Raw genomic sequence first — 12,288 nt, forward strand, 5'->3', positions numbered from 1 at the left:
CAGTATGGCCGTTGTGCTTGAAGGTGAGCAGTTCTCAGACGGTTTCGAACATTTTGCGCACTCAGTCTACCCCTAAACAGTTCATTTCTGATTGATGGAGCCGTCAAAAATCGGTTACGGAGGTGACGTAAGACAATCTGACGATCCTCTGCATGTGATGTCACACGTGGACGACCTGGCCGAGGGCGATCAGCGGTGGTACCCGTTTGTTGTAGACGCGTCTGTAAATCATAAACAGTCCGTCGACTAAGACTCATCGTCCTTGCGATTTCAGCTACGGACATTCCCGTCTGCAACATGCCGATGGCACGTTCACGTTGCACATTTGAAAGGCGTGGCATGACAAATGGCCGTAAAGACTTTTGTTTTCTTGTGTTTTTCTTTTTTTTGTAAATGACTGCTAACAAGTATGGCTGAAAACACATGCGGTATTATGGCCACGTGACCAGTTGCACGAGAAAAAACACTTTTGCCACTATAGTGCTGTGCACATGATTTTGATCGATTCACCTGCACAAAAACGGGTGTTATCTGAAGACAATACGTGGCCATTACTGTTTAAATACACAATAAGGGCCCACAGTGATAACTGGTCAAAATGTCAAAATTTTAGGATTGTGAAGTTTTTAATATGGTTCAGTATATATTGTTGTATACATATTAACCATACATTCAATACAGATATTTTGCCTTTTAGGCATATCATTTCACAATAACATTTGTGCTAAAACTCCAGCTTGACAATCAGTATGTATACTTTGGTCTCTGTGGTAATCCTATGTACTCCAGTTAGGACTGGTCCATTACTCAGTAGGTGTTGTCTTAGTTAATCCCCTCCTGGTCTCCTCCCAGGCTGTGTAACTAATGGGAATATAGAGGTGTGTAACTAATGGGAATATGGAGGTGTGTAACTAATGGGAATATAGAGGTGTGTAACAACTGGGAATATAGAGGTGCGTAACTAATGGGAATATGGAGGTGTGTAACTAATGGGAATATAGAGGTGTGTAACTAATGGGAATATACAGGTGTGTAACTAATGGGAATATAGAGGTGTGTAACTAATGGGAATATGGAGGTGTGTAACTAATGGGAATATAGAGGTGTGTAACTAATGGGAATATACAGGTGTGTAACTAATGGGAATAGAGAGGTGTGTAACTAATGGGAATATAGAGGTGTGTAACTAATGGGAATATAGAGGTGTGTAACTAATGGGAATATAGAGGTGTGTAACTAATGGGAATATAGAGGTGTGTAACTAATGGGAATATAGAGGTGTGTAACTAATGGGAATATGGAGGTGTGTAACTAATGGGAATATGGAGGTGTGTAACTAATGGGAATATAGAGGTGTGTAACTAATGGGAATATAGAGGTGTGTAACTAATGGGAATATAGAGGTGTGTAACTAATGGGAATATGGAGGTGTGTAACTAATGGGAATATAGAGGTGTGTAACTAATGGGAATATACAGGTGTGTAACTAATGGGAATAGAGAGGTGTGTAACTAATGGGAATATGGAGGTGTGTAACTAATGGGAATATAGAGGTGTGTAACTAATGGGAATATAGAGGTGTGTAACTAATGGGAATATAAAGGTGTGTAACTAATGGGAATATAGAGGTGTGTAACTAATGGGAATATAGAGGTGTGTAACAACTGGGAATATAGAGGTGTGTAATTAATGGGAATATAGAGGTGTGTAACTAATGGGAATATAGAGGTGTGTAACTAATGGGAATATAGAGGTGTGTAACTAATGGGAATATAGAGGTGTGTAACAACTGGGAATATAGAGGTGTGTAACTAATGGGAATATAGAGGTGTGTAACTAATGGGAATATAGAGGTGTGTTACTAATGGGAATATAGAGGTGTGTAACTAATGGGAATATAGAGGTGTGTGACTAATGGGAATATAGAGGTGTGTAACTAATGGGAATATAGAGGTGTGTAACTAATGGGAATATGGAGGTGTGTAACTAATGGGAATATAGAGGTGTGTAACTAATGGGGATATAGAGGTGTGTAACTAATGGGAATATAGAGGTGTGTAACTAATGGGGATATAGAGGTGTGTGACTAATGGGAGATAACTGTGTGAATCCTCGCGTGCCAGTGGACATTGCAACATGCGATATATCCGGAAACTAATGAATAATTATTGGAATAAATTAAGAGTTGCCGAGTGTGCAATGGAGGTGAGGTGAAATGGGGTTTAACGTCGCGTCAAAGATTATTGCACTTATCTAGCACACACACACACACACACACACACTAACACACTAACACACTAACACACTAACACACACACTAACACATACTCGTGAAGTGAAGTAGTGACGAATACAATTAAACTCGAAGCTTACATGAAGAAGTGACTTGAACAAACAGTCATTTTAAAATTCTGAGAGAGAACGAAACTTGAACCGTTTTCGAAATGTTCCTATATGACCAGGCCAGGTGAGCATCCAGTTCCGGAGCCATGACAGGATCCGCTGGCCGTGGGTGTGAATCAAAGTTCGCTTTGATTATGAACCTTGGTATTTCAGGACCATACCATCGACGTGGGTTTCCCCACGCATTTATTACTTACACTGATCCAACCCGTGAGGATTCTAGGTCGCAAGAGATGACTAATCAATGGATCGGTTGTTCAGGCTCGGTTAATTGGTTGGTAGCTGTCAACGCACCCCAACGGCGTAGGTCGTTGATCATAATACCTTATCACTGGCTTTGCCTGTCAAGGCACGTATTATTAATAGCCCGTCGTCACAGAGCTGGAATAATGCAGTGTGTGGCGTTAAATAACGACCGTCACTTAAATGAACCCGACACATGTTAAAACTTGCCTTCTGCTCACAGTGTCAGAGCGACACTCAGATCACGTCGACATAGCCTTATCTGAACTGAACTGAACTTTTATTTACCTTTAGGCCGCTATCTGCGGCATCATAGGCACACATTTATTTTAACAACATAAAACATATACATATACATATAGAATAGATACAAAAACACCTTTGCCGAGCATAGATGCATATTTATACAGATTCACTAGGGTAGCAATATGTATGTAATTCAATAAGAGGGAGAGTTAATTCTTCTGCGGGGCCTCTGCTCCATTAAGTTTAAGGAATGGAGAGTTACTCGGACATTCCCCTCTACGTAATTTGAACCTCAACGTACTAACTGCGCCTCATGTAGTGTACCAAACCACAGAGGATGGCGGTGTATGTAACAACATGGGATGTTCCGGCCCATTTGGTCATGATGTGTATTTTTCCGGTCCATCTGGGTATGATATTGTAGTTATTCCATTGTTTCACGATAGGTACCTAGCCCCGTCCAGGCGCAAAAAAACACAACTGCACATCATTTTACCGTGTAATAGTGCTGGTGATAAAGCTGCGTCCGTATTTTGCTTCATGCTATATTTTGTACAATTTCATTCACACGTAAAGTAACCAAAAAATTGTGTTATGCCAATTGAATCCTTTGGGACATTGGATACTGATCACAACCAAAGCAGCACCCCATCCATGTTTATAGCCACCCGACATGAAGTATAATTTAGGGCACAGGTATTGGCAGCACGATACCCCTGCTTGTCCGTCTTCTCAAAAGCAGTAAACCTATAAGACCTGCTTGACTTGGGGCTCTACAAGCTGACACGCTGTTATATAACTGAAATGCTGATCCAACTTTAAGGAAGATGGTCACTTGAAAGTTGTTTCAAGATATCTGTTACATTTTAGTTGTTTGTTCCATTACACACTGAAAACGGAGGACAATAGTTACTGCCTCATTTTCTGTCTGAACAAGACTTAATTCCAAATCGGAAGCGTCTTTCTTGGGGTTATAAACATCCTGGAATTCCGTTGACACCACTTTGGTTCTTGGTATTTAGGTCTTGTGTCAAGGCGTAAGTGAAGTAGGATGAACCCAATTTAAACATTAATTTATTTATAACATTGCATATAAGATTAATGTGAGAAAAAGACTCGATTTGACGTACTGTAGTAAAACACACGAACACTTGTATGGTGGGTGCTAAGACACCAGGAATCGAACCGGAATTCGAACGTTGGATATATCTAGTTAATATGTATTAGTTATGTGTTTATAACGTTTGGTTCTTTATCTATATATCACTATGTATGTTGTGTATCCATTTTGTATCTGCGGCTGTATCTGTACCTTCTGTTCATGTGTGTCTTGTGGCCTTTTTGTCTTGATTATTTTTAAGAAGTATGGTATTTTTTCTCACTTCCATTTGTGTCTGTTACTGTCCTGGAATTAATTCCATTTTTGACGTGTGTCTTTTTCTTCTGTCTGGCTTGTGTTATTTCCTGGAAGTGGTTGTATGCGTGTTCTGACGTTATGCCAGTGAATCGGATGACAATATAACACTGTAAGGACATCTTTTGCGGTAATACAAACTTTACTTGGAAACATATGAGACACATGTCCATACAAAACTCGACAGTTACTGGAAAGATCGCACTCCATTGTCTGAATGTCCCCTATAGCTCACATATATTTTTTCCGTGCACAGTTTCTTTATGTGGCTAGTATAGTTGAAATTTACTCAGGAACTTATTGCACTAAGTGTACTTATCGCTACAATTATCATGAGTCTTGGATGAAGTAAGTGAAGTTAGAGTAGTCTAAGTGTTAAGGTCGTTCTGTGCAACAGGGTCGAGGCATAATATGCCAGCGAAGTTCAGTTCTAGTCGAAAGGATTAATTAATCGAGTTGATAACCATTATAGTCACGTCTGATTCATATACTTTGTATTCTAATGAATATGTATTGCTTGAACTTAGATATACATATTACGGCAGAGTTGATAGATGTAACAACAGTACTGCGGAATGTACTGTGGTGACATTTTGTTGGTAGATGTTTGGACAGTTGAGACACATGTCCATACTAAACTCGACAGTTACTGGAAAGATCGCACTCTATTGTCTGAATGTCCCCTCTAGCTCACAAACAGGAGTAACGTAACAAAGAACATATATGTTGAAAATCAAAGCAGTATATTTTAAACAAAGCAACATATATACTTCATGGACACAATGTGACACAATGTGACATAATTCGACCACATGAGAGGATGGGTGAGTATAGATCAAACTTTTTAACACTATCCCATATAGCAGTGGGGAACCCAAGTAACGCATCGCTGTGATCGTGGGTTCGAATCTCAGATTATTAAGATGTCAGAAACATACCCGTGCTCATTTATTTAATAAAAGTTGTAGAGTTCCCTCGGCTGCATCTCTTCGGGCTTTTCTCCCACATTAACTGACGCACAGTGATGTAGTTGAAATATTGTTCTAAGCAGCTTTACACCATACTCATTCACTCACACGGAACAGTGTATTATCATAATAAATCATCGCTTCAGTTAATGAATATTACTTACTAGGAATGTGAAATCTAAAAGCGAAACAACTTGATGGAAATGCACGAAAAGATGGAATGCATTAAGTGACGGAATTCAAGCTGTTTCGGGTAAATATATTTGCTTGGTACATAATACCTCCTACCCTGACGCATGGTTCAGTTTAATTAAACATAACTTTAACTTCTCATAAAACTATATCTGTACGAGTGAGTTGGGTTTAACGCCGCTTTTAACATTATTCTAGTTATATCACGGCGTGTCAGCTTAATGTGGGAGGAATGCCCGAAGTGATGCAGGTCTCAGACGTTTACCACTTCGGTGAAACCCACGAGCACGGGTATGGTGCTGACAAACCTAGAAACATAATTGGGGCGAACCAGGATTCGAACCCACAATCATAGGTTTCTGGCGTGCCCAAGGGACGCAACTCTGCACAGCGAATCGCGGCGCCTTAGACGACTGGGCCACCCGTGCCCCCTCCCTATCTGTACGAACGATAATCTCCCTATCTGTCAGAAGATAAAAATGGAGTAGGGGGTCAAACGACAAAGTCACAAAGTCAATAACGGGTATGACCACCCTGTGCGTGAATCACAGCAGTGCATCGGCGACGCATGGAGTCCACCAAATGGGCATGGAAGGCCTGGGGAATGGCCTGCCATATCCTCCTCAAATCCTGTGCCAAGTCACGGACGTTATCTGGAGGATGTGGAAGACGACGCAGACGGCGCTCAATTTCATCCCACACATGCTCTATTGGGGAGAGATCTGGAGAAATTGCAGGCCATGCCAGTGACATGACATTGTTATGGTGAAGGAAATCCATTGCGACCCTAGCCGTGTGAGGATGAGCGTTGTCCTGTTGAAATGTCAATCCCGGGCCATGACGTTGCAGGAAAGGAATGACCACAGGCCTCAGAATCTGATCTCTGTAGCCAACACCGGTGAGATTGCCCTGAACAACCACCAAAGGGGTTTGGTGCCGTGCTGTTATCCCACTCCAAATCATCACAGAGCCACCTCCAAAACGATTCCTCTCCACAATACAGTTGCGTGCATAACGTTCTCCCAAACGCCGGTAGACACGTTGGCGCCCGTCACTGTGAGAAATGTTGAACCTCGATTTATCTGTAAAGACAACATTTCTCCACCATATTCGAGCTTGGCGAACATGATTTCGACATCATCTTAGACGGTTGACTCGATGACGGTGTGTCAGGATGGGACGTATGGCAGGGCGTCGTGGTCGAATCCCGTACTGACGTAAACGATTCCTGACAGTGTTGGGATAGATACGGCGCAGTCCAGGAATTGTCTGGAACGTCGTTACTGCCGTTTGGAACCTGTGTCGGAGATGTGTAACTCGAATCCATCTGTCCTGTCTTGGCGTCGTTAACTCGGGGACGTCCTGAACGTGGGTGTTCGGCAACGTCATTTGTGTTCTGATAACGCCTCACCAATGCCGATATCGTGTTACGATTGCATTGGAAATGTGTTGCCACCTGTTGTTGCCTCATTCCCGCTCGGATCATTCCAATGGCTTCATGACGCTGTGCAGGTGTCAATCTTGGCATGATTTGCTTGTGATATGCTTGTGTCTGCGCCTGAGAAGTTTTGAATTTTTGAATGACCACAGATCATGCTTTCCAAAGTGACAGCGAATTTTGAGTTGCACATGCTGTGTGCAGCTGCACAGGATGCACATGCAGTAACACATTGCACGTCCATAGGCCCCCATCAATGACGTCATATCGCATGGCACGTGCATGAGCGTTTGAATGTCTCCAATAATTGCTGTGTTCAAACCTATATTTCATATATGGACGGTGTGCCCTTATATCTATATTTTTTCCGTGCACAGTTTCTTTATGTGGCTAGTAAAGTTCAATTTTACTCAGGAACTTATTGCACTAAGTGTACTTATCGCTACAATTATCATGAGTCTTGGATGAAGTAAGTGAAGTTAGAGTAGTCTAAGTGTTAAGGTCGTTCTGTGCAACAGGGGCGAGGCTAATGATATGCCAGCGAAGTTCAGTTCTAGTCGAAAGGATTAATTAATCGAGTTGATAACCATTATAGTCACGTCTGATTCATATACTTGGTATTGAGCTTTGTTTGAATAGGTATCATAGCAACACAACGTATGAAGCTAAACCCGAACATAATAACAATTAAAAGCTAAAGCTCCTTGGAAGAAAACGGAATTTGCAGTTACTACTTGGTTGCCTCCCTTGCCCCTCCGTGTGTGATGCACTGGTCCCAGTCGGGCCAGAATGTGTCCTTCATACGTTCACAGTAGGCGGCCAGGTTGGGGTATTTGTCTGCGTTGGAAAAGTTTATAATCAACCAATATTTAACAACAAATTATAACATTAATTTATTTGCGAATTAAGTAACTTAAAACGGGTAAAGAACATTCAGGAAAATGAATTGAGAACTGAAATTGAATACAAAATATTTTATCTTGTGGTTAAAATGTCGTGAGACTGTGACGGTTTTTTTTTATCATCATTGAAATCAACATGAATTTGAAAACTTTGGCCTGATATAAGGGTTAACATCTCGTCTGTTATATACGTATATGTGTTAACAGCAGGTTACAATTAATGAGAACTGTATGCCAAACAAACACGTAGCTGTACATTATGCATGTTATCAGTATCTTGCAATGTCATGAGATTTGTACAGCACATTTGCAGCAGTACACTGTAACGCCTGCATTGACATAATGCTATCAATAATGAGATTGCTGTGACATAAACAAATGACGAAAACTTTTTGATGTGCACTTTACACTAAAGGACATACCATTTAATATCTTTTTCAAGATTTAAGCAATCCCCCAAACCCCCCTCCATATACCCGTCCAGTAAATATCAAGTGAAGGAAGATCGTTATGTTTTCAAACCCCGTTAGTACTGAGGATGCATATAAAGGTACTTGCCCTTAATGATGTTCTCATGCCTGGTGCCCATGAACTGCCAGTAGATATATGACAGCTGACCGAACACTGTGCAGTCCGTCTCACAGGGATCGTCCCCCATCAGGAACTTCTTCGTCCCTGGAACAATCCAACATGTGGACTTAATATATTGAAACAAATGGAAACACAGGAAAAGTACGAAATAAAGCAAAAGTACAAAATTCTCTCTTGATTCATTGTTTTCTTTTCATATTGATTATATTCCCGAAAACAACAACACAAAGATGACTTAATTAAATTGCCACTGCCACCTGCCACAACATGTGTTAATTGCATATACTAATATTGGTTACATTTATGTAACATGTGATCATGTTTCTAATAAAACGACAGAAAATGATGGATTTGATCAAGTCGTAATAGCAAAGGACACAAAGTATTAAGATTTGATGCTCCTTTTATTGACAGACGATGTTGTGACATTTTAATCATCTGTGATTGTGTTAATCCTTTGTAATAAGTTTAGACTTGAAGTAAATTTGGAAAATAAAAGTAATTATTTTTCGGAAAGGTGGTATGTATCATCACTCGACATGAAGCATGGACTATTCTTGGTAAACCGGTAAAAACTACAACCTACTACAAATGTTACTTTTTGATAGACGTTGAAGTGGACAAAGACGTGGACAAATCGTTAAACTCCAGCTGGAAAAGACCCTAATTCAAATTTGTAATCAATTTCAACAGTATAAACAGTTACCCGTTTTTCTACGCGCAAAATGTTTGATTCTTAAAATTTCACCTATATTATAATTTGCATTTGAAATATGGGGAATGAAATATTAAGAAAGTATTGACAAATTCTTCGTAATTACACATTCTCACTTTTTTCTCATTCTCTACTTGGTTTGAATTAGTTTACACACTCTTTCTTCAACCGGTATAACTTCAGCTCTGCCCTTTTCAATTTCTAGTGGTAATACACCATATCTAATGTATGTGACATATAGACTTATATTTCTGCAAGTCTCAAGTAGTTAAGTATAATTCAATTTCAAAAAAAGTATTTGGATTGTCTGTGACTTCGACGTTTTTGGGCTGTTGTTGATTCTATCATACCATTCTGCTATAAATTTAACGCTCAATCTTTAAGTAAATTTATAGATAAATTGGCTTCTGTTTTCCTCATCTTGACTGGGCCACACTATCATAAAACCATGTGTACGAAGAAGTTGTTTTACGTGTGAAACCCCATTAAGCTTACCGCACTCATCATAGTAGTGCAACATATTATTTATATGTATGTACTTTTTTGTATGGACTTGAGAATGTTGTGCAACATTCAGTGTTTGAGTAAATAAACTTGTTTTTGTATGGCGGTCTGTAAATAATCGAATCTTGACCAGACAATCTTGTGATTGACATCATGAGCATCGATCTACGCAATTGGAATACAACGACATGCATCAACCAAGTAATTGCCGTTAGTAATTGGGATATGATTCAGACAACCAAGTCAGGGAGACTGACCAACAGATCAATTTAGTCGACTCCTACGACAAGCATAGGTTGCTACGAGGTCTGGGATGTACGGCCATAAAGAGGCTACACGAAGGTTCAGTCGTCTACGGCGCCGCATTTCCCATTTCGGAGTTGCGTCCCTTAGGTTGGTTGGTTGGTTTATTGTTTAACGCTGCACTCAGCAATATTCCAGCTATATGACGGCGGTCTATAAATAATCGAGTCTGGACCAGACAATCCAGTGATTAATATCATGAGCATCGACCCACGCAATTGGGATCGATGACATGCATCAACCAAGTCAGCGAGCCTGACCACCCGATCCCGTTAGTCGGCTTTTACGACAAGCATGGTCACCTTTTACGGCAAGCATGGGTTGCTGAAGACCTATTCTACCCCGGAATCTTCACGGGTCGCGTCCCTTAGGCGAACATGAACCTTATCATGGTGGATTCGAGTCCCACGGCGCTCTGATTATATCCACGGTTCTGTAAGAAAAAGGAATAATGTCAACAAGGAAACTAAATACGCATGAAAGAACTCGGTATATGTGAGGTGTGAACTTATGTTACTCTAGTATTAGGCCGGTGTGTTAACTGAGGAAGAAATCTTCCAAAATCACGCATCAGTTTTATCAAATTTTGACTCGAGTCTAAAACCTAAAGACAAAGCTCCATAATAATCCGTACAAAGAGAAGTGTGTTGCTGGTTACTACATTCCAACGTCTCTGTGCAATCATTGACATGTCTCTTATTACTAGTAAGACTATTCAAAAAGGATAATGGTATCTGGAAGCACTTGAACTTGGAAGAGTTCCGCCATCCTGCTTCCACGGTACAGTCTGACAGCCGTCGTTGTGCAATCATTGGAGCTAGGTTTGACCAATGACCCAGGGTACCCGGATGACAGGGCTATTGCGCATGTTGCACACTATGGCAAACAAGAAACATTTTCATGAAAAAATGTTGGTCGACAACATATGATACAGTCCTAAGACCAATCCCAACTCCGCCAAATCCCACCCCACCCCTGTTATAAGGTACCAGTCCCTATGTACCCGCTGGAACCAGGCCCTGGTTTCATTGGTTGCCACGACACTTTAACTCACCTGAATATGTAGTCAACTGTTACAAATGTTGCTGTCAGTGTCCATATTGAAAATCGGATTCCAACCTCTTGAATAAACTTGAGTCACACCACTGATGAGGGGCTGGGGGTGGGGATGGGGATCGGGATCGGGATCGGGGTGAGGATTATTATCCAAAATAATTGTCCCAGAAAATTCTTGAATATAGAAAAACATTGTCTGCCACAAAAAATACATTGTTGCAAAAGAAAATCAGTATCAGTTTCTTTGCAGCTGGAGCTAAAAGTATCTAATCTCCCTAGCTCCATTAACACCCACCCCACCCCCTGTTTCTATCCCTGTATGCAGCCCGTTCAATGTAAGATACTGCAATGGTTATATTGCATAAAACGTCAAAATAAACGTACGCGGATTAAAATCCATCCCATGGCATGTTCCACCTCCACATCTCTGCCACCGTCCGCTGTGCCAGTAACCATACTCGTACCACTAAGGAGATGAGAAGGATATCACATGAAGGACTAAACCAATGGCAAGCGAGAGACCTGCTGCCTTCAGCACCATGTTGTGACATCAGTTTGTGGCAATAACTCTTGACAATGCCTGTGAATGTTTTGGCTTACACCATCTTCTGTTTTTCCCTCTATATAGTTGTACAAGGAAGTATAGACCACCCGGTCGCTAAAGAGTTTATATCGAGCCTTGCAATCCATAGGTAGTGTTTCCGGTTAAAGAGCGAGTGGGGGTGGGGGTGTTGGTGCGTGTGTGTGTGTGTTGGGGTTGGGATTTGTATCGAGATTTGATATCATTTTCAGTTATATATAGATACAAAACCAGATATTTTTCTAATTTAAAACTGAAAATTCTTTTACAGAGAAAAACACCCTGCAACAATGCAAATTTTGTGGCAGGCAATTTCTTTATTTTTCAAACAGTCTGGAGCATAATTTTTTTTTCAAGAATGTTTGGGGACAATATTTTTTTTCAATAGAACAGCAAGGCAAGCTTGACATTTGAAGACCATGGCATTTCAATCGCCATGGAGAAGTCAGTTTGTGTAGCTCAACCACATGTTGCAAGATACACGAAGTGAAACGTCAGTATATCACATGCTGCTCTATAGATGTATCGATAGATGATACCCATATGTAATGATTAACAGTCGCAAGTTGCATCTTAAATGGCGGACAGTACGACTGAACTTGCACGAACGCCGCTTTCTTGGTCAAAGATTCTTTGTATTATTCATTTTCGTCAAACTGAGATTTATTTCTTCTGTGACATATAATATAAGCTGTGATATATATTAGACTTAATTAATGGTACCTATCTTCAT

At 40.6% G+C, this 12,288-nt stretch overlaps 1 long non-coding RNA gene across 2 annotated transcripts in view; it reads right to left on the bottom strand.

The window, feature by feature from the left end:
• The window catches only part of LOC139473568 (uncharacterized), a 481,685-nt gene that overhangs the window by 159,448 nt on the left and 309,949 nt on the right, over positions 1 to 12,288 (bottom strand). The window lies entirely within an intron of this gene.

The sequence above is a fragment of the Haliotis cracherodii genome, unplaced genomic scaffold (assembly GCF_022045235.1).
Source record: "Haliotis cracherodii isolate W230 unplaced genomic scaffold, xgHalCrac1.p SCAF_1, whole genome shotgun sequence".
NCBI lineage: Eukaryota > Metazoa > Mollusca > Gastropoda > Lepetellida > Haliotidae > Haliotis > Haliotis cracherodii.